The sequence below is a fragment of the Vulpes lagopus genome, chromosome 2 (genome assembly GCF_018345385.1).
Source record: "Vulpes lagopus strain Blue_001 chromosome 2, ASM1834538v1, whole genome shotgun sequence".
Lineage (NCBI taxonomy): Eukaryota > Metazoa > Chordata > Mammalia > Carnivora > Canidae > Vulpes > Vulpes lagopus.
The window spans coordinates 124,504,260-124,527,434 of record NC_054825.1 but is presented as its reverse complement, the minus strand read 5'-3'; positions in this window follow the sequence as shown (position 1 = coordinate 124,527,434).

Genomic DNA, 23,175 nt, shown 5'->3' with positions numbered 1-23,175 from the left:
ATGGACTTTTGGTGGATAACCTTCTTCCCAACTTCCCACTCTCCTCTAAAAAAGCATTCCTCTCCCTTTTTTGGCAGACTTGCCAATGGTTTCCTTCCAGCTTGCTTGGCCCAGATTGCAGTTCTTTGCTATTCCTGAATAAACTCATCTTTTGCTGGTAAAATAACTGGCACTTTAACTTTTAAGGTTAACAAAAGCTATTTTTAAGCATACCTACCATACAATATAATTAAGGCTAACAAGTTCACCTAAAAACTCTTATCCCACTTACATCTATCTAAATCACTTGCTCCCAAAAATTACATTTAGACTACCCATGAAAACTTCAGGAGGCATTAGACGAAGTCCACCATCATCCCAAGCCTCCTGACAACCTTGAAACAGAGATGTAACATAAACATAGACCAGTAAACCTGGGCCGAATAAAAGTTGTATGTCTGCACTACATTCAATGCTGATAACTCCAAGGACACGTCTACTTTAATTAAACCAACAAACTTAAGCTAGCTCTAATACCAAATATATTTCCAGATCACATAAACATGAAACATGTTTGGGTCAGTTTGTTAGATTTCTGAGAACTTTAGGAATATTTAATTTATAAGCACTTAATTTGAAGCCAATTAAATAGAGCTCTTTACAAATTAACTTTGGCAACACAATCCAGAGGTAGAAAAATATAACACATCTAATTATAAACACACATATATACACATGATGTACACTGGGGGGGGGGGAGACATACTCATATAGACAGATGCAACAGTCATTACCTTAAAATTTTAGCCATGAGTCAGGCACAACACAAAACTCACTAGTTTACAAAAAACAGTTGAATCCAATTATTTTGTGCGTTTTGGCAGTTGGAATAGGTCCACTTGCTCAAATGGCTAAAGCTTTTTCTATGAATATTTGTGGAGAAGAAACCTGAGATTTTTCATTAGCCTCATTTCCAAATACCTTCCTGCTCCCTTGCCTTCTTTTTTTTTTTTTTCTAATAAGAAACATCTCCCTAATGTTTGCATTTCAAGGAATGGCTCTGAGGTCCTAGAGCAAAGGGGGTAGAAAATAGATATATCACAAAGGCACAGAGGAAATATACTGGTTTTCTTCCAGGAGTTTTGGGGTATATTTGTCTATTATTAGAGGTCGAGGGTAATTACTCTTTAAATTTTTCCTTTCCTTAACTGAAAAACAATTCTGTTCCCAATATTCTGATATTTTACAATACCTACTAGCATTTTGAGATAAATGGAGGGAGATTTGAAACTGGTAAAGATAGATGAGCTTTGAACTGCTTCTAGAACCACATGTTTGGTTTTGTAAAGATCTGCAAGACAAAACAATTGTTTTCCATTCCCCGAAGTACAGGATTATAGCCTGAACATCAAGGGACTGACCCCCATTTCCAACTCAGTTTAAACTCTTTGTTATCAAGGAGATTTCCAACAAAAGGTCTTTATAATTTAGAACTGCTGAAATCCAAGGGACATGAGTTCTTTGTGGTGAGTTCCAGAATACCTCCACAAAGTATGTATGGGAAGGCCTGAAGGAGGCAGAGCCTGGGTACAGAGCCCTGGACAGCAGGGTGGATTGGAAGTAACAGCAGAGCCAACTGCTACCAGTCTCAGGTGCTTCTGCTAAATTCACTTCCTGGCTCTTAGTCTTTACAGGAGCAACCTGTGTACCTGGACCTGGCGATCAGGCTGGAGTGCTCTCTACACATCTTTTAGGGAAAGGGAAGTTAAAATAGGCAGATGGAACCAAGACAAGGAAACTGAAGGGAACCCATAAAAAAAAAGGCTTTTCTTTTTCTTTGCTCTCTTTCCTGCTTCTACTCTTGCTAGGACCTGCACTCCAACCTCACACAGGTCTTAATGTATGTCCTCCTTGTACAGGTCAAGTGAATGATTCCTTCGGAGTCTTCCGGCACAATAGATAACATCTAAGGAGTGACCAGGCCAGGTCCTAATGTATATTTTCCAAGACCACTGACTCACCAAGACCCATGGCTCCAGGGCATAAGTGACTTACAAAGGACACCTGAGCACTTGTCCTTGTTCAACCAGTTCTTGGATGCCAGAGAGGACATGGCCACCATATCACTGCTCTCAGTAAAAACCCTAGACCATAAGCAAAGATGAGACTCATTTCTTCTTTTCCTTTCTGAGTCTGCCCAATGCTCTGTCTATATCTGCTCTCTTTATATCTTCAATAATCTCTGACCTCACCTCCTGCTGGCTTGTATTTCATTTCTATTCTGAGCATAGCCAAGGACTCTCTTGGTTGGTTCTTGATGCCTCTGGGTCCTGGGACTTGGTCTGCCTGCATCAGGGCCAAATTTTGAGGAGGGATGGGAATGTTAATTTTTGTCCTAAAATTGTCTAATTTCTGTTCCTTCATCCTGTTAAAAGAGTCCTTCAGGTTAGCCATTATATTTCTTTTTGATTTAGCCTTTCCATAAGCACCTATAAGACTTGTTTAGGTGAGAGCACTCTAAAAAGTTTTGTGTGTGTGTGTCAAATCATTTCTGTTTAAAATATATTTTTTCAAATTTTTTTATTTAAATTCAATTTATTTAACATATAGTGGATTATTAGTTTCAGGGTTAGTTTCAGGGTTAGAATTTAGTGATTCATCATGTGTACCCAGTGCCCAATACATCAAATGCCCTTCCCAATACCTATAACTCAGTTACCCCATCCCTCCACCCACTTCGCCTCCAATACCCCTCAGTTTGTTTCCTAAGTTAAGAGTTTCTGGGATCCCTGGGTGGTGCAGCGGTTTGGCGCCTGCCTTTGGCCCAGGGCGCGATCCCGGAGATCCGGGATCGAATCCCACGTCGGGCTCCCGGTGCATGGAGCCTGCTTCTCCCTCTGCCTGTGTCTCTGCCTCTCTCTCTCTCTGTGTGTGACTATCATAAATAAATAAATAAATAAATAAATAAATAAATAAAGTTTCTGATGGCTTGCCTAAAAAACTTTTTCAATCTAGAAGTTTCTCCAAAGATTCAATCATCCGGCCATTGATAACTAGGACCTATTCATCTTAATAGAGACTCAAACCAATAAGCCTTTTTATGAGTTAACCATGGACGCAAGAGGCATCCCAAAGGAGAATGCCAGAGATGCAGGCCTCACATGATCCAGAAAGGTTGCTTCCAGAGTCAGCTTAAGAAAGCACAGGCACTAATTATAAGAGGCCCAGTTTTAAACAGCTTTCTAAACACAGAGAATCACATGTGTCTCCCTCCCCCCGACCTTCTTTTTATTTCCTAAGTTTGGATCCACAGTCTCTTCAGCTCCTCCTCAGATCAATATGCATCCTCCAACTGGCAAAGACCAGAGAGAATATTCTCAGAGGTCATAGAGGAGAAAATAGAAACTGGTGACCATTTCCAGGAAGAAAAACAACAATAGGAAACAAAAATACTTGTTACCAAATCTTTACCAGAGTCACTGTACCCAAGGAGCCAATTCCACAAATATTTTCTCCTGTTTCGATTATCTACAGATAAGCTAGAAAAAAAAAAAAAAAAAAAAACCTCTCACTTCCACTGGATTCTACAGGCCGAGATCCTGGAGACTGAGGTCCCAGGATCTCTTGGCTGCAGCAGCCCCACAGCCGGTCATGTTCAGCCAGTGAAGATCCCATCCCAGTTGCCAAATCTGTAGGGACAGAATAGATTTTTCTTCCTTTATAGGTTCCTTGGCTAGTCTAGTAATCACACTGATATCGACAGATTAACAGAAGAAAAACAAACAAAAGTTTAGTAACACATATTCCTGGGAGACACCCAGAAAAATGGAGTGGCCAAAGCCATAACCTTAAAACCATCTTCAGCCAAAGACCAAACAAGACATTGGGGGTGAAGAGTGAGCTATGAGAGGTCACCCAGAAGAGCACAGTAAACAAGGGTAAGGTTGCCATGCACATCGAAGTCCTTGCTTTCCCCATTGATAAGAGTTCCTAAAGATTGCGTCATCTCCCTTTTCCTGGTACAGCAAGGGAGACGCCCTAACAAATAGAGATTTTTCCTTAGCCATGTAAAAGTCTCTTATAAAAAGGTAACTTCTACTTGGTTTTCAGAGTTCCTAAGTTTGCAGTTTCTTAAAAAATAATCAGCGTAGGGCACCTGGGTGGCTCCATCAGTTAAGCGTCTGCCTTCAGCTCAGGTCATGATCCCGGGGTCCTGGGATAGAGCCCCACATCGGGCTCCCTGCTGGGGCGGGGAGGGGAGCCTACTTCTCCTTCTCCCTCTGCCTGTCACTCCCTCTGCTTGTGCTCTCTCTCCCTCTATCTGTCAAATAAATAAATAAGATCTTAAAAAAAATAATGATGAGCAATCTAAAATAATCCTTACATCAAAGAGACATATTTTGGGGTAGCAAATGGTACTCCCCTATAGTGGCTGTACTGGATAAACTCTCAGTGGTTTAACACTATAAAAGTTTATTTTTCATTTTCACAATGGTCCCAGGCAGGAGAGGCTGGTTGGGCAGTTCTCCTCCAACCAACAATTCGGGAACCTGGGTTCCCTTTTTACAATAGCTCTACCATCTTCAATACACAGCTACTGAGATCCCCTTAAGGTTTTTTTTGTTTTGTTTTGTTTTGTTTTTTTTTACCTAACTACCAGAAAGTAGAAAGTAGTATGGAGGATGACAACAGGCAGGAATTTATGGACTAAGGCTAAGAGTGTCCACAGTTTTTCCACTCACATTCTATGGCCCTGGCAAACAAGTGAGGTTGAGAAATACTTTATCATGTGTTAGACAGAAAAAGAAATCCAATTAGCATTCTGCTGCAAGACCTGCACAAAAATAGAGTACTACAGGGCAATTTCACAGAGGCACTAATTCTTCTACTAACTTTTCAGAAACTTGGTCCACTTTCCAGGTGGACAATGTATTGTGAAGAGCATCCTGGACAGAAGTAATACAAAGAAACATGTAATAGTTCAGGGAATTGGAGGAAGACTAGGCTGTATGGTCTGACAGGAGTATAAGACCTAAGGGCAGCAGGACATGAAACTGGGGGATCATTTAGTTTATCTCCATAAAACTTAGCAAACATTTATAATATGTTTTATATATACTTTTAGGAGTTGAAATGAGGAAAAACATAAAGAACAGGCCTCATCCTCAAAGAGCCTCCAGTTCAGTGGATATCACAAAACAGAGAACTGTGACTAAGAAAAAGATGAACGTAGAGAAGAATCAACAGAACTTGTGTCTGATTGGGTAAGAGATGGCAAGAAAGGTGAGCAGAATTGACTAGTGATGAAAAAGAAATGTAAACTAACTTCCAGACTTCTAATTTGGGACACTGAGTAATTAGGAGAGAGAATATAAGAATAGAAGTATGTTTGACAATGAGTAGGATCAATTAATGAAATTAATTTTAAACTTTTTGAGCACCGTAGACTTATGGGACATTCACTTCAAGTCTTCAAAATCACATATATGAGCACCATGCATCCTAAAATTAGAACAGTAGAGAGAAGAATGGCCTGGTCTCTGAAATGAAATGTTCTTCTTTGGTCTCAGCTGGCTAGAACCAGGCTCCATCAGTTGTTTCTCCCTTTGCTCTATTTGCTGCATCTCCTACTTGAACTACTTTTCATTTGGTCAATAAACACTTTTTTATTTTATTTTATAATAATAGTTATTAACCTCCCGTAAAACCTCATGTAGCTATCATGAGCTATCACTTCCTCTGTCCATTGTAGATTTCTGCCCATTTGTAAGAATGCAACTACGTTCTTAGTGTATGGCACTAGCGGGCTAAGTGACGAAACTAGGAGATGCTTTTCATTCTCCCACCAAACACCTCGGGGGATATGACACCATCTGACCACCCCTCCTCTAATTAACACTATCTGCCACGTTGAGCGTAAGGACAACGCTCTCTTCCATTGTCCTAACTGACTAGCTTCTTACTAACTGGTTAGACATTTTTACTAATCGTTCAGTTTCTGGGCTGACTTGCTGTACTCCCACAACGGGCCCCTCTTCCTTCTTCATCCATGTGGCAATCTCACCCACACCTCTGTCCTCAACTCTCATTTTCAATAGGGTCTAACTCACCTGCCCCCAGAAAGTAGGGAGGTGGCCCTAATGAATGGGGAATATATGCACATGCCAACCTGAGTGAGGAGTTGGATTCATAACCAAAAAGAACAGCTACTCCTCAGTTCCCTTTGAGATTTGCCATATGAAAATGGCAAGCCCTGTGCTCAGATCATCTGATTTATTAAGAAAAGCCACCCAGTCTACCCAGTCTCTTTTTTTAATGTAATATAATGCTAAATAGTAACCCATTTATTTACTGAATGTAGGGTGAGAATATAGGGCCCAGGGTAGGCTGTCCCAAGAAAGGCCAATTTAGCATAAAGATTATTTTTATCCATTCGTTTATTTATTTATTTTAAGAGGAGTGGGGAGGGGCACAGAAAGAGGGAGAGAGAACTCCAGGCCCAGAGCAGAGCCCTACATGGGGCTCCATCTCATGACCCTGAGATCATGACCTGAGCCAAAATCAAGAGTCAGATGCTTAACCAACTGAAACACACAGACACCTCACACATACACCTGTTAAACTTGATTTTTCTCCTGTTCATCTGCCTCACATCAATCTGATTCTAAGTCCAGCTAGAAGGACCATAGGGCTGAAGTAGTTCTTCTTCCCTGACAATAATAAGTGATAGCTCATTTATTTGTTTAACCTACTTTGGAGGGAGAAAAAAATGCCTTCCTCAAGTTTGCTAAACCACCATCTCTGGCATAAACAAATGACTCCTGAATAAATATCAACTATCCCGACCTCTGTTCTTAGGTCCAGTATCAGGGCTCTAGCTGTAAACTGGATCCATTTTGTTATCACATGGGCACCTCAAATTCAAGATATTCAACACTGAGATGTGTGGAATGTGGCAAGTATGATTTCTATTATCTTCCCAAAAAATGCTTTAGAATGAGCTTCAGAGATTTTATATCTATCACCTTCATTTGCATGTCAATGATAAGGTTAAGCTAAAATTCAGAACTCTGACTGGCTTATATGCAATCAGGCCATTTTAGTGTGTGGAACAATCTATATGTAGCAACAGTAAGAGTAGATATAATGCAAACAACAGTAGGCAGTATCTCTTATTTCTATTACCATTATTCAACATTGTGTTAAGAGTTTTACATGAATTAACTTAAATAACAATTCCTCACAACAACTGTAGGAGAAAAGTACTCCTTTATCTCCATTTCATAAATGACAAAACATAGATTCAAAAAGTTCTCAGAGTAATCTTAGTAGTAAATAGATGGCTTCAGTATCCAAATCCAGACATGATTGATCCAAAAGCCTTGCAAACACTATGCCCTCCTGCCGTTCCAACCTATACCAAATTGTGGTGGTTGAAGCGGAGATCAAAAAGTTTTAAACCATCTTGATGAAACATCTATCAGAAACAGTAAACTCTTTTTTCCAGAATGCTACTGTGGAATCATGACCTTTGGGTCAAGGCAGATTGGTTACCCTCCATCTGTGGGAACATCAGCAACCATGGTGTGCCCAGCACCAGTGCCTCTGTTTTCGGGTCTTGGGACCTCTCCTTTCCTCCTGAGGACTGCCTGTCTCCTATTCTGGAGTTTGCAGTGGGTGGGCAATCAAAGAGCCCCACCTATCCTTTCACACCACAGGACTGGGAATGTGAATTAGTCTGCTAGGGCTGCATGACCAAGTACCCAAGACTGAGTGGCTTAAATGATAGAAATTTATTTTCTCATACTTCTGAAGGCAGGAAATCTGAGATCTATGTATCAGCAGGGTTGGTTTCTTTTTAGGCCTCACTCCTAGTGTTGCAGATGGCCTCTTCCCTGTGCCTTCACGTGGTCTTCCCCTCTGGATGTGTCTAAATTTCCTCTTTTTTTTTTTTTTTAATTTCCTCTTTTTATACGAATGTCAGTCAAATTAGATTAGAACCGACCCTGATGACTTTATTTTAACTTCCCTAAAAAAAAAATAGTTCAAGAAGTACAATCATATGCTGAGGTACTAGGAGTTAGAATGCCAATATACAAATTTTATTATAACCAATATTAGCCAATCAGTATAGTCCAGGCCCCTAAAGAGAGAGATTAGTCCTGTGGGTATATTCTTCAAGCAAGTTTAAGCTTTGTCTTTTTGAGAATTGATAAGAATGTGGAAAAAGGAAGGTCTTTTCCTACTCTCTGTGATTCCTAGTTCTGAAGATGATACAGGTTTGGAAGCTTCTCCATAAGCTGAAGGTTTCTCTTTGGAGCCATGTGGAGAAAACCTATAAGAATCAACATGAGAAAAGCAAACATAGGAGATGGAAAGAAGAGAGAATTCTGATGATGTCATTTGACCACAAATATCCAGCCATGCCTAAACCTAGGAAACGCCCTTAATTTTTACTTGAGGCCATACGTTTTTGTTTTATTAAACCAGGTTGAATTAGAGTTCAGTCACTTTCAATTCAAAGAGGCCTAACAAACACAGCTTGGAAGAAACGGTATCTTTGGCAGAGTGAGTAACATAGAATGGCTGATGTTATATTGATGTAAACATAAATCAGTCATAGGTTACCAAACACTGTCAGTAGTCAGTGCACCTAGAGAAGCAATTCGAAGATGTGTTTTATATCTTATAGTGTGTTGCAGATCAAGCCATCCCTATCCTTCAGGATATTTCCCTAGATGGAATTTCTTGGGCAAGGTGGGAGAATAGCAAATTCTTGATGTTGACTTGGGAACAACTTAAATTCCTCAATCAACTTTTCTTACTGGACTGCACCAACATACTCAGTTTAATATATAGGACAAAAGAGCAAACAAAAGTTTCACAGAGAAAAATGTCTCAACCTCTTTCATAATATGAATGTAAAACAAAGTAATTTGTCATTTCTCAGCTATGAAATCTGTGAAATTTGTAACAATCCTAATATTGATTATGAAGTAATTTTCTAGCTCTCTTTCTTATAAGGAAGCCCATGGTAGATTTGCTTGTGATTGGCTTCACGCATTAGTTATGGCAAATGCGATCATAAACACTAAGTGGTATTTTTTACTTCTAGCCCAAGACATTTAATTGATCATGCAAAACCCTCTACGTCCCCTGGGTAAGATTCCAGGAAGGATGACACATAGCAGAGTGCCCAGTCAGCCCACAAAAGGTATGTAGTTTGAGCAAGATAGAAACCTAAGTTGTAAGTGATTTTGTAGCTGTTTGTTACATGGATGATGTAGCTTATCCTGAGTGAAAAGAAATGTAAAACAGTGATAACAGCCAATTTTGACCAGGGGTGTTAAAATCACACACTTTATATACTGTTACTGGCAGGTAAAATTGGGTAAACTTTTTTGCATAAACTTTGGCAAGATGTCCTAAGAGACTATGAAATTATTCATTTTTCTCCTGGTACCTTATCCTAATATAAAAGGCAAAAAAACCAAAAGTTTTATTTTCCAGGGAGTTCAAAGCCCAATTTGTTTTAATAAAGTTCCAGTGTATTGTAAGTTAAAAGTACCACTCTGAGTTCAGATCATCTGTTAAGGTTCTCCAGAGAAACAGAATAGGCTACATATACATATTTGTTTAGGGATTTATTACAGGATATTTATTCTAGGAATTGGCTCTTGTGGTTTTGGAGATTGAGAAGTCCCATGACCTGCTATCTGCAAAAACTAGGAAAGCTGGTGGTATAATTCAGTCCAAGTTCAAAGGCCTAACCCTAATAGCAACCATAGCTCATGTAGGCATTTTCCTGTGAACACTAAAGGGATAGCTGACTTTATATCCAAGAAGGGTCTACAACGGGTCAGATTCACTGAATAAAGTAGCTCCAAATCACACCATACCCTAATCACGTCTTATGTCATCTCCTATTTCAAGTTCTTTCTAGCCCAAATGTTCAACATAGATCTTCTGCAGTAAAATTAAATGGCAACATAGAGATTCTCCAACACTAAGACCAAAGAAGGAATATACAAATTTAGGTCTCCTTCTCTTATGAAGTACCCTGGAAGAAACTAAATTCAAAAAGTTAAATTTATTTGCAAGTGGAGTCCAAAGAGTTAAAGTATAAAATCCAATTATCTTCCCCTTGTAAGTTAATTTTTTAAAGAAATTAGAGTCCATATTTATTTCTCTACAATTACTGCTATGTCTCGGCAGAAGCATCTTCCTCAGACACTAGGATGGGTTTTAAGTTCTTCAGCAGCTATAGCCTGGGGTTTCTTGGTACAGAAATACATGTGATCTCTCACTCACCTTGACAAATCCAGAGTTAACAGATGATTGCACAGGTAATCAAGGCGTGCACCCTTTAACAGTTTTACCTGTTTCTTAATTTGGTCTCTTTTCTTTTCTATTTTATGTAAGGCTCTTATCATTTGCAGGATTTAGAAGACTAATTTCTTCTCTGTTTTCATGATCTCTCAATTTCACTCTCCAGGCCATGCCATTTGATTTTCCAACATCCTTTTGAGATCTCTAGGTTAAGCATAGGAAGTCATTAAGTTCTTAATGTTCAAAACCATCCACCAGGTGAAGTTTACCTTCGCTACCCTAGAACGGATAATCCCCCCAAAATAAAAAACCCACCCTGAATTTAATCTTCTGCTGCCTTACCTTTAATATGGTTCAATTAGTCTGTCTTCCCTTACAGTCCCAATTTTCTCATTTGTTGAGCATATTCCCTCTGGACACAGGATTCTTCATGCAGAATAATAGCTTCGTTCCTTCTAAATTCATTCAGCAATTCTTTGCGTTTATGCTGCTCATCCCCTCTCAAATCTATTCAGATTTTCTGTAACCACTTGGAATAGCTGCCCCATCTTCAAGGGTTGGTTCACCACTTGATCCTCCTACATGTATCATTATAGTGATTGATAAGTACACACATAGATCTCAAAACCATTCCTCCCTGTTGTCTGGGAATTAAGACAAAAGACACTAGTCATGCAGGTCAGTCTCAAATCTGCTGAAACTTCCAGTCATTTCCAATTTCTTCATCAGAGGTCTAATCCAAGTCAAGACAGGATCCTCAATCACATTTCGAAGAAAGTGAGAAGTTTTAGAGTTTACCAATTTAACCCTTGGGACATTTAATCAGATTAACAAATGACATGCAAAAAAAAAAAAAAACAAATGACATGCAACACAATGGAAACTACATTAGATATAGAAATGGAATTGGCAATTATGGGAGTTTTGTGTTGTGTTTTTTATTTGATTCAGCTAAGGGCACTCTTTGTTGGCAAGACCCAAAGCCTTTAGACTCCAAGCATAATAAAAGAAACTGTGATTTCCTAGAGTAGTTTAAATTAAAACATCTTTCAGAGGTAAATACAGTAAATTGTCTCAATCTATTGAAAGCAGATGATAGGTTCATTATATCAGTATCTGGTTTTGACTGTTTGAAACATTTCATCATAAGAACAGTAAGGTATTCCTTCAAAATCCCAAAATTGGAATTTAAGCACCCATTATTGATGGAATTATACCCATCTAAGCACCAAGATGCTAGGTTTTAAGGAATTCAAGGAACCCTCTTCCCTCTCCAATTCAGAAACAGTTGAAGATACACAGAGAAATCAGATGAAGAGTATATCATCTTTATCATTTGTAAAACAGCTTAAAGAATGTTGCTTTAAATCTTGAGCCCAGTGCCTTGCTAACCCTGATCCCTGGAATCAACTCTTTCGCCCATGATAGAGGCCCACCCCATCCCAGAGGATAGACCTAAGCACACCCTCTCTGTAGGCTGGCAGCTCGGAAAACACGGGCACAAGCTACTGAAGTGAGTGGGAAGGAACATTAGCCTTTCCTTAGGTACTTAAAATAGTCTGTTTCTTGATCTGCAGTGATTTCATGAGTAAAGAAATCTGTAAACATCTGTCAAGCCGTACAGTTAAGATTTGTGTTCTCCGTATGTAAAGGTCTGGTAGGGCTGCCATAACAAAATACCAGAATAGGGTGGCTTAAACAATTGGGAATTATTTTCTTGAAATTTGAGAGGCTGGAAGTCCAAAGTCAGGATACCAACAATATTCTCCAGAGGCCTGTCCCTTTGGCTTGTGGAGGGCTGACTTCTCCATATGTCCTCACATGGCCTTTTCTCCGATCTCTTCATCTTCTTGTAAGGACACTAGTCCTATTGGAATAAGCCCTTGTGACCTTGTTTAACCTTAATTACCTTTTTAAAAGGCCGTATCTCCAAACACTGTCACATTGGCGGTTAAGACTTCAACGTAGGAATATGGGGGAAGGGGTACGCATTTCAGTCCATTGCACCATGTATGGTATATTTCATAGTTTAAATTATAAGTAAATAGAAGAAGCAAATGTTCAAAAATGAGAACACTTTACTAAAAACAGATCGGGGCATCTGGGAGGCTCAGCGGTTGAGCGTCTGTCTTTGGCTCAGGTCATATCCGGGGTCCTGGGATTGAGTCCCAAGTCAGGCTCCCTGCATGGAGCCTGCTTCTCCCTCTGCCTGTGTCTCTGCCTCTCTCTGTCTCTCATGAATAAATAAATAACATCTCAAAAAAAGAGAGATTGATTGAATTCACTGTAAGATGTCTTACCCTTTTTCCTGCGGCGTGGGGCTGCCGAGCACGCGGTGCTGTCTGTGGTGCCCGGTGGGGTGGGCGAAGCATGTGACCTCCCGACGCAGACCTGATTTCCCCTCCAGGATACACTCCCTCCAGCCTCCTCGTGGGAGGCGAGGTGAGACGTTGTAGCCCCAGGTGGGATCCGGGGACCTAGCCTCCCTTGGGTGCTTTTTCATTGCAACAGCCTGAGAACCCCTGGCGGAGACCGCGCCCTGGCTGGTGTGCTGCAGGTGGACAGGTCACAGCAGCCCTGAGGGGGGCCCTTTGTGGAAGGGGGCCAAGCAGGGGTTTTGCTCACGGCCCAGCGGGGACCTTTGCCCCTGGCCAGGGCACATCTCCAGCGGCCCCAGGATCCTGCGGTGACTGGGAGCTGAAAACCCACAGGTTGTGTTTCCCGCATGCGTTTCCTCAACGGCGCTAAGGGCTAACTGCCTACATCAGCCACTCAACCCAGAGGTATTACTACCTTGAGTCCGAGGAATGTCTCCTTGGCACGGACTTTTAATGGCTTTTGTGAAGCCCGTGGTCCTGTAGGAGATGCCGGGTTGGTAGCTTCCTCCAAGGCGACTCGGAGTGCAGACAGGACGTGGCTGGGCAGCGGGCCGCACAGCGTCGCTCTGGGGACAGTTGTTTCCATGGTGACCTTCCGCATCAGTTCAGGCCGTGGCCCCTCCGCCTGTGAGGATTAGCAACACGGCCTTAACCCTGATAATCATAATGAAGAGAGCTGAGAGTGGAGCAACCTAACCCCGAACCCTTGTGAGGAAGTAGGATAGAGGAATTCAGCCAATGTGTGGAGGAAGAAAATACTGAACTATAGGGAAAGGAAATCCATTCCTCTTCTCTTTTATAGAATAGTTTTCCTGCCAGAGTAGACCCTGTTGCTGACAGACTTCTGTAGTCTCCCCTCTGGGAATCTTCTTAATATTACACTAAAATGGGGGTGGAAATAAATAACCCAAGAAGTGACTCACTAAAGGTCAATAGAACCATGACGGAAGAAGACAGGAGGGGCACACTCTTAAACTCTCCTCAGTCACCATGCTCTACTTGTTTAGGTTGTTTATTTAAATACTATAAATTGTTTCTTAGGAAGTCCTTTTAGGAGAAGTCTTTTCACTTACGGACTTATCTTTTTCGGTCACTTCATGGCACCACGTTTGTTCCTTTCATGGAAAAAAAATAATATTCTTTTCACAGTGTGCTACTAGGGCAACGTGTCATTTGGGTGCTCAGATATGTAGTACATTGTACCAGGGGATAACGTGGCCTGTTAGGAGCCTACATTCCAGCTCAGATGCCCGTCTGCGTGGAATCATAGGCACAGAGCTTATGCTTTCCCAGAGCAGGATGCAGAGATTCACAAGCTCTCAGAGGACTAGGCTTTGTGATTTAGTTACATGTTTGCATGGTTATCTCTGTTATTAAATTTCAGGATTCCATAGAGCAGAAGCTTCATCTCGTTCATGTTTGGCATTGCCAGCTCCACCCCCACAACACACACACAGATGAATACACACGGGCACACACACACACACACACACACACATCAGTCTAGCATCCTTCTTCACACACCACATGACTACATTTCTAGTAAATAAATGGATTAGATCAGCCATATAAAACCTCAGATGAAGCAATTAGACACCTTGTATATGAGGTTCTAGAAATCCATAAAGTCAAATTATAATGGTATTTAAAACTAGGTAGCACTGTTTTGCTTCCTTAAATGTTTAGACAAGTGGATGTGACACAAATACAATAATGCCTAAAAGGCTAAATGAAAAACATGTGTGAAAAAAATCAAGGGTCTCTCAAGGCAGCCCGAATTATTCAGATTGATTATAGGATGTCCGCAGAATGCTGATGACTGGACCTACTGTGGCATTTATTAATCCATCAAATATTTATTGAGCACCTACTTTAATAGCTATTTGCTCTGTGCTGAGCACTATCTTAAGTGCTTTATGCATATTAACATATTTAATCTTCCCTAAGAAGCAAGCACCATTATTAAAAGACCTATTGTTCAGGCAAGAAAGCTGAAGCACTAGTCCCTTAAGTAACTTGCCTACATTCACACAGACAGTAGAGGTGGAGCTATAAATTGAACCAAGCAGCCCAGCTCTAGATCAAGTTCTTGCCCACCTCCCAAGACTGCTGACCCCTGGGCTAGAAATCAGGAATGCAAAAACAGTCCAGAGGGACATACGTTTTCTGTGTTTTTATAAAGCTTCACACCTTGAAGGAGAGACATGCTGAAAAGAAACAATTACAATGTCAAGTGGCAAGTGCTCTAAGAGCCAAGGAAGAGCTGCAGGCCAGGACAGCATGAGTCCCCCTATCCCAAGGAACATGAGGCACATCAAAAGATGAAGATAGTAAAGGAAGCGAGTGCCATTTTCCTATTGAACTTGTTCCTGATGGTCTTTGGTGATGAGGAATGAATGGCTCAGCCAGAGCCTTGTCATGTTTAGGATGGAACCTTTTCAAGTGGTTCCTAAAACCAGCTGATGGACTGTGAGAGACCTGCTTTTAGTCCATGTGTCATAGAAAGCAAGCATCTGATGGGCAGGGACCTGATAGGACCTGATACCAGCAGGGACTGTTGGAAGGGACAGTATTTCTAGGAAGCCAGAAGTGTGGACACAGACATTCTAGAGACCAGCACAGCCAACAGAGGATACGAATTCATTGTTCTGGGTTAGAGAGAATGCCGTAGACAGGAGAAAATGAGAAGCCCAGGCATCTGCTATGGAAGATCTTTCTAAAAGTCAGTCTAAATCTTGGCAATATTTGACACATTTTCACTCATCGCTCTAATAGTAATACATGCTGAGCAGTTTGTATGTACCAAGCCCTGGGATAAGAGTAGGGAAGAGGCATTATTATTGTTATCTTGATCAAAATTACAGTAAAGGTAGATATAAACCTAGTTTATTCCAAGGCTGCATCTCATAGTGACTATGGTTCATCTCCAAAATTCTTGCTGATACTGGCAAATGAGGTAAAACTAACACCAGTTCACAAGTAGGAACCAGTGACTACCTGGATCTGAATGGAGAACTTGACTCATGATGATCAAACAACCCCCGGAACTTATTCATCACTTAGTGATGCCACTGATGTCCCTGTGTAAGGAATGACAGTCAAATCTTTGGGAACATGTTGAAGAAAAAAAGCAAGATTTTTGTCACTTCAAAGTTTTTATGAATTTCAAGTATTGGTTGGTTAGCTTCTTTCATCCAACCACTAATTACAACAGGACATCCAGGGACAGGCCAATGTGGAGGTCAAAAGAAGCACTTGAACACATTTTAGGACATCAAGGAGGGACACCTGGGGGGCTCAGCGGTGGAGCATCAGGTCGTGACCCCAGGGTCCTGGGATTGAGTCCCGCATCGGGCTCCCCACGAGGAGCCTGTTTCTCCCTCTGCCTGTGTCTCTGCCTCTCTCTGGGTCTCTCATGAAAATAAATAAATAAAATCTTTTTTAAAAATCAAGAAAATGGGTTAACAGAGAAGAATCAAAAGAACAGAAATAAATACAGGAAATCAGAGCAAGTCAGGAGGACCCAGCGAACAGCTTTTGGACAATCAGCAGAAATGGAAGGGGAAAAAGCAAACTGTGGGCCCATGAGCAGGCCATCCGAAACTGTCCCCAGTGTCAAAAACATGTAGATGCAGTGAAGAGACAAGGCAGGGCTTGTTGGATTTGAGGCCGGGACTGGACTCTGAGGGTCCTTGTGACCCCACAGCTACTGCCCACAGGGAGCAGAGGCCAGTGCCAGGGTGAACGTGTGTGTGGGGGTGGGAGCTCTGAGTGAGCTGAAATGGTGAAGAGAGGCACAAAGGTGGGCTTTCCACCTTTCTTGGGAATCACCCCAGATGGCTGGTGTCACTTAGACTATAATACTGTTATTTTTAAGAAATGATGGAACAATCATTCTCCACCTCTCCCAGGATCAAGGGAGGCTCAATGGGGGCCGCAGCCATGGAGGCCAGCTGGGACTTTGCGCCCCCCTCCCCCCCCGCCCAGCTTTGCCCTGTCAGTGTAAGTCCCTTTCTGCGTCCTGTCCTGGCTCCGCTGCTCTCACGCCCCCTCTAGCAGGCCACAAGGCGGCCTCTCTGGGACTGTGTCCTCACATTCCTAGGTCAAGGCCAGTTAACATGCCCTGACCTGCACCTTCCTGTGCTGCCCCGGTCGCTTTACAGCATATTGGCCCATCCAGCCTGTGTCACAGCCAGGATTGCTAAGTATTGGGAAAAGGGAATCTAACAGCTTTCACAAAATATGGCAATACTTAGACAAATACATTGTTAACATCGAGGCACATTACCTGAGCCTACCATTCCTTTTTTTTAAAACATAGGTTCCATGTAAGATGGTTTCACTCAAAAACTGTACTTGCCCCTTTGAAGATCTATAACCTGAAAGAGTTTCAAGGAGAGTCCTCAAAATGAACCAGCTCACGAATACTGTGGACCAGAGAATAACTTCCTTGTTTTAACAATAGGAAGCACTTTTATGACCTGCAGTACCCTGGGTGGTACTTTTGGGAATTATGAAACAAGAATTTCCTTCCCTGTTTGCGAACCTCTAGCTCTGTTATTGCCCTTGGTCTTGATGCTTCTGGCTGGCTTATTAAGGATTTGATGTATTGTCTTTTGTCCTCTTGGCTCCTGTCACTATCTTTACTTCCCTGTCCTTTTTCTGGTGTCTACTTGGTTCTGGAATCTCTTTTTGGTTGCTATTTCTCTTTTGTACAAAATGTTGTCTTGTCTTTTCGGCATTTCAAAAGGCCTCCCCAGTGACTTGAATTTGAAGAAAGCTGCAGGGTCGTAGCTCCACGGAAAGCTTAGAATGACAGCAAAATCCCTAAACAGGGACCACTCTTTCTGAATAGGGAAGCTTAAAAATAAAGGCTGTCTGCAGCTGGGACTGTGTGCCAAGACAACTATCACCGAAATGCAGAGGAAATCGAAAACGTAAATAAAAAATAACCTTGCTAGAAAGGACCAAGGTGTTAAATTGGTGCCAAGGTAGAAACCCGGGAAAGGCCAACTTTGTACTAAGTGGTTTATCTCCCGTGGATAGTTTAATGCGGTGGGAGCTTGATTCATCCCAGAAATGTCATCCCCAAGAACGCAGGGAACAGCAAAGAGGCCGTATGTCAGCCATACCTTCTCCAAAACTGGGGAGCTCCACTGTTCCCTATACACCTCTCTCTGCTTTCCTTCCTTCCACACAAGCAGCCCTGAGTATTTGTGGGTGGTCTCCTCCACCAGCCCGCTTGCTTCCTTTGATGGCAATTCTTTTTTTTTTTTTTTTTATCTATTTATCTGAGAGAGAGAGAGAGAGAGAGACCAGGAGGAGGGACAAAGGAAGGGGAGAAGCAGACTCCCCACTGAGCAGCCCCCCCCCCCCATGTGGGGCTCTATCCCAGGACCCTGAGATCATGACCTGAGCCAAAGGCAGATGCTTAACAGGCTGAACCACCCAAGCGTCCCTGGAGTATTTAAAACATTTGAATTAATGCAATTATTGATAAGGTTGCATTTAAGTCCAGTCTTGCAATTAGTTTCTATCTGTTTCTTTTGTTCTTTGTGTATTTATTTATTTATTTATCTATTTATTTATTTATTTATTTATTTTGCTGTTTTTCTTCTTCTGGATCATCTGAGTATTTTTTAGTATTCCATTTCATTTCTGCTTTTGGTTTATTAGCTGTATCTATTTGTTTTATATTTCTAGTAGTTCCATTACAGTTTACAATATGTATTTTTTCACAATATGCTTTTTTAAGTTACTAGTTTAAATGATTCATTCAACATTCAAATAATATGGTGCCGTGTGCCATATTTATGTTGTAAAGACATGGCAACTGTAAACTTACATCTCCCTTCACCTGGTACTAGTGTTGTCATATATTTACTTCCACATGTATGTTTAAATCACAAAATACACTGTCATTTTCTTGAGTTAAATAGTATATTTTTTAAAAGTGAAATATAAAAGCTAAACAAAAAAGTGAATTTCGTGGAAAATGAAAAGTTCTGGAGGTAGATGATGATAATGGTTGCACAAAAATGTGAATGCACTTAACATCAACCAGCTGCACACCTGAAGATTGTTATAAAGGTAAATTTTATGTTATGTATATTTTACCACAGGAAAAAAAAGATTCTGTATTTCCTGCATATTTACCATTTCTGGCAGTCTTTATTCCTTTGCATACCTACATGTTTTCATCTGGTATTTCCTTCAGCCTGAAAAATTTTGTTTAATATTTCTTCTGGTTAAAAATCTGTTGGCAACAAATTTCTTCCAGTTTTTGTTTGTTTAAAGAAGTTTTTATCTGCCTGCTTTTTTTGAAAATACTTTGCTAGTTTACAGGTTGTAAAATTCTTTAAGTGATTTAAAAATATTATTTAATTACTTTTGGATTTGCATTGTTTTTGAAGAGAAGTCTTTGGTCATTGTGCCTTTTATTTCCTTCTAACTGGTAGTATTTAACTCAATTTTAAGGAAAGACAATCCTGTGCTATCTGTTGGCCAATGTTTAAAAACAATTGTTTCATACATTTGGTCCAGTTTTCAAATTGTTTACAGAAAAAGGGCAAGTGCTGTACCAGTTCCTCCCTCAAGGAAGAAAACAAAATTTGCCATCTTATCCCACAAATGCTTATGTATTATACTTAAATTATTATGCATTTAAATATGTTTTCTAATAATCCCCATAGCTTCACCTTTGATCTACCTATTATTTAAAATCCGTTAATTTCCAAGTATTTCAGACTCTTTTAGACATCTTGTTATTTATTTCTTTTTTTTTTTTGTTATTTATTTCTAATTTACATTCATTGTGGCCAGAGAATATACTCAGGAATATTGCAATCTTTTGAAGTTTATTCAGACTCATTTTAGGGCCTAACATATCAACTATATTAGTGAATGTTCCATGTGCACTTAAGAAGAATGCATACTTTGCAGTTGCTGGGTGTATTTTCTTGATGTCGACTAACTCAAGATGGCTGATATTATTCTGATCTTCTATAGACTTTCTGATTTTTTTTTGTCTAGTTGTTCTATCTTAAGGAGTGAAATGTAGTATGATATTTGGCTATGTCTATTTCTCTTGTTGGTTCTTTTTTTAAATTTTATTTATTTACATGAGAGAGCGAACACACACAAGCATGAGTAGGAGGGCAGTGGGCAAAGCAAGAAGCAGACTCCCCACTGAGCAGGGAGCCCGACTGGGGCTCAATCTCAAGACCCTGGGATCAAGACCTGAGCCAAAGGCAGAAGCCTAAGTAACTGAGCCACCCAGGCATCCCTCTTGGTTCTGTCAGGTGCTTTTTCAAGAATTTTAAAGGTCTATATTAGGTACATACTTATATATGAGTGTTATATTTCCTTAATGAATTAACAGTTTTTCATTATAAAATGTTCCACTTTATATCTGATAATACACTTTTGTCCCAGAATCTATTTTGTCTACCATTAATATGGCCACTCCGTATTTCCTATGCTTACTGATGACATGGTATACTTTTTTTTCCATTGTTTAGCTTCAATCAATGTGTATTTTTTAATGAAAAGTTTTTCCCTTTTGGGGAGGATATAATTGGGCCTTACATTTTTATCCAGGTTAAGAATTTCTGGTTTTTTTTTTTGTTTTTTTTTTTTTTTTTTTTTAAATTTTTATTTATTTATGATAGTCACAGAGAGAGAGAGAGGCAGAGACATAGGCAGAGGGAGAAGCAGGCTCCATGCACCGGGAGCCCGATGTGGGATTCGATCCCGGGTCTCCAGGATCGCGCCCTGGGCCAAAGGCAGGCGCCAAACCGCTGCGCCACCCAGGGATCCCAAGAATTTCTGTTTTTTAATAAGGTTTTACCCTAACAAAATTGATGATCATATTAGATACAAATGAATTACTTATTAAAAGACAGATTCTTAGCCTAAAATAAAAAATAAATAAATCAGATCAAAGTTTTTATTTGTTTTCTATTTGTCTCACTAGGGTTTTTTGTTGTTGTTGTTCTTGTATTTCTTCTTTCTTTTTTTTTATAAATTTATTTTTTATTGGTGTTCAATTTGCCAACTTATAGAATAACACCCAGTGCTCATCCCATCAAGTGCCCACCTCAATGCCCGTCACCCAGTCACCCCCACCCCCTTCCCACCTCCCCTTCCACCACCCCTAGTTCGTTTCCCAGAGTTAGGAGTCTCTCATCTTCCTTCTTTCTTATCTTCTTTTAAGTTAACTGAATTTGTTCTTCGTTTTGAATTCCTTGATTGCGTTTTTTTTAAAAAAATATACATCTTTGCATTATTTTCAGTGGATGTTTATGGGATTACAACGTGCATCATTAACTTAACATGATCTACTTAGACTTCATTTTATAATGCTTCAAGTAAAATGTAAGAATTTTACAAAATAAGAGCTCCATTTATCTACCCTTATCCTTTTTTGCAATTATTGTCATATATATTATTTCCTCAAAAATATAGTTTATAGTTTCAATTATTTAGTTAATTTTCTTACCTTAGGTTTATAGTTTTTGTTTTTGCCATATGACTTTTACAGAAAATAACTGAATATAAATTTTACGTTCACTCACATATTTATCAAGTGCTGGTGAAAGAGGCAGAGTTAAGGACCCGCACTTGGGTCCTCACACTCTCAGAATTCTAGGGTCCACTGTTCTTGTCATCCCAGGAAGGAAAACAATATCTCTACCAGTCTTCCATACCTCTGGCTTTATTCCACCTCAGTGGAGACTTTGCTAACAAGAAGCAAAAGCTAGATTCCGAAATGTTTTATTTCCATATCTTCCAGTATCTGGTGTGTTCTCTTCAAAAGAAAAAAAAAAGATATATATATATATATATATATCACGCCTTTTTTTTCTTGCTTAACTTTGCTGCTTCTTCTCCTGCCCTATATTTTGCTGTTTGAAATCTGCACTCTCAGTCTTGGTAGCATCCATTTAATTGGGCCCTGCCTCACTGTTGTGTCTTATTTCTCATTCTGCTTTAGCCTGGCTGAGCGCCTGGTCTCCTGAATTCAGCCTGTAGTCTCACGACTGTTCTTCTCCTCTGGCTCTCCTTCTGTAGGGAGAGCACTTTCATCCATTGACCACATGGCGAAAACACCTTGGGATACTCAGGTCAAACATCCTCTACATCCACAGGTTTCTGTGTCACTCTCTCCCTCCCCATGGTAAAAACCATACCTTCCTTTGGGTCCCAAGCATGACCTGCACATTTTCACATTTATATGTGTGTACTTGCTCACCTGGCTTTTATAAGCACTTTTAAAACGTTGAACACATCCCTTGCCTCTTCTTACTGCATGTTGCTAGTACAGGGTCAGTACCAGATGCTGTTGAAGGAACAAATGACTAAGTGACCACATGAAGGAAGGAGTGGAAAAGTTCGTCTATTTTAAGTTGAGGTGGGCAATTTAAGGTGTCAAGTCTGTTCATAAGGAAGTAACATCTTAAACCGAAACAGTTAAACTGAGATGGAAATGTAAAGATTCTATTGTAAAGAAATATCTAAGAATTAACAAAGAAGACCCTACGGAGACTTCTAAATATAAACTGGATCCCTGTGTACAAATTTTCCCTTTTATCAGGGGAATGATATATTGTCATGCAATCTATAGCTGATTGGCACAGAATGCTCACCCACATCTGACCAAGCAGAAGAGAGCAGCGTGAAAGGGTCTTCTCTGGACAAATAAAATGCAAATGCAAACATGCTTGATCATTTCAGAGTAATGGATTTAAAATTCTAAAAAAATGTAAGTCCAAGGCAGAAAAAAAAATAGTCTTTTAAAAATAGTCAAGCAGAAGAGAGCAGCGTGAAAGGGTCTTCTCTGGACAAATAAAATGCAAATGCAAACATGCTTGATCATTTCAGAGTAATGGATTTAAAATTCTAAAAAAATGTAAGTCCAAGGCAGAAAAAAAAATAGTCTTTTAAAAATCAGTGGTTTAATGATGAACAATTTTGGTCAATTAAAGTTTAGACTAATTGCTATGGTGATTTTGGGAAAGAATGAAGTTAATGAGTTTCTGAATGTCAACTGCAATTTTTTGAGTACTTTTAATTTGCAATCTCTTTATTTAATGGAGAAAGCATTGAAGACTCACTCTGAATGTATTCAAACTGCATTTTAGATTTTACAGCTGTACTTTAGCATAGGAATTATATTTTACTATAATATCCACTCATTTTTAGAAGCAAAGTCTTAGAAGTCTCTTTTAGGAGTGTCAAATCATTTACTCTATCAGATTCCAAAAATAACTTTGCTCCACGTTATACAGGATAAGAATCTGGCCTGATATACTAATCCTCTGATCTAGAGGAAAATAGTTGACAGATTGCTTGACCTAGCATATCATTCAGGTAACTCTGCTAGGAGCAATGGCCTTGCCATTTTTTTTAATATTAATTTTTGATTCCTATCAATTTTCACTGAAGGAAACTTTGAGGAAGATGCCTAAGGATTTTTGAGTTCACTATA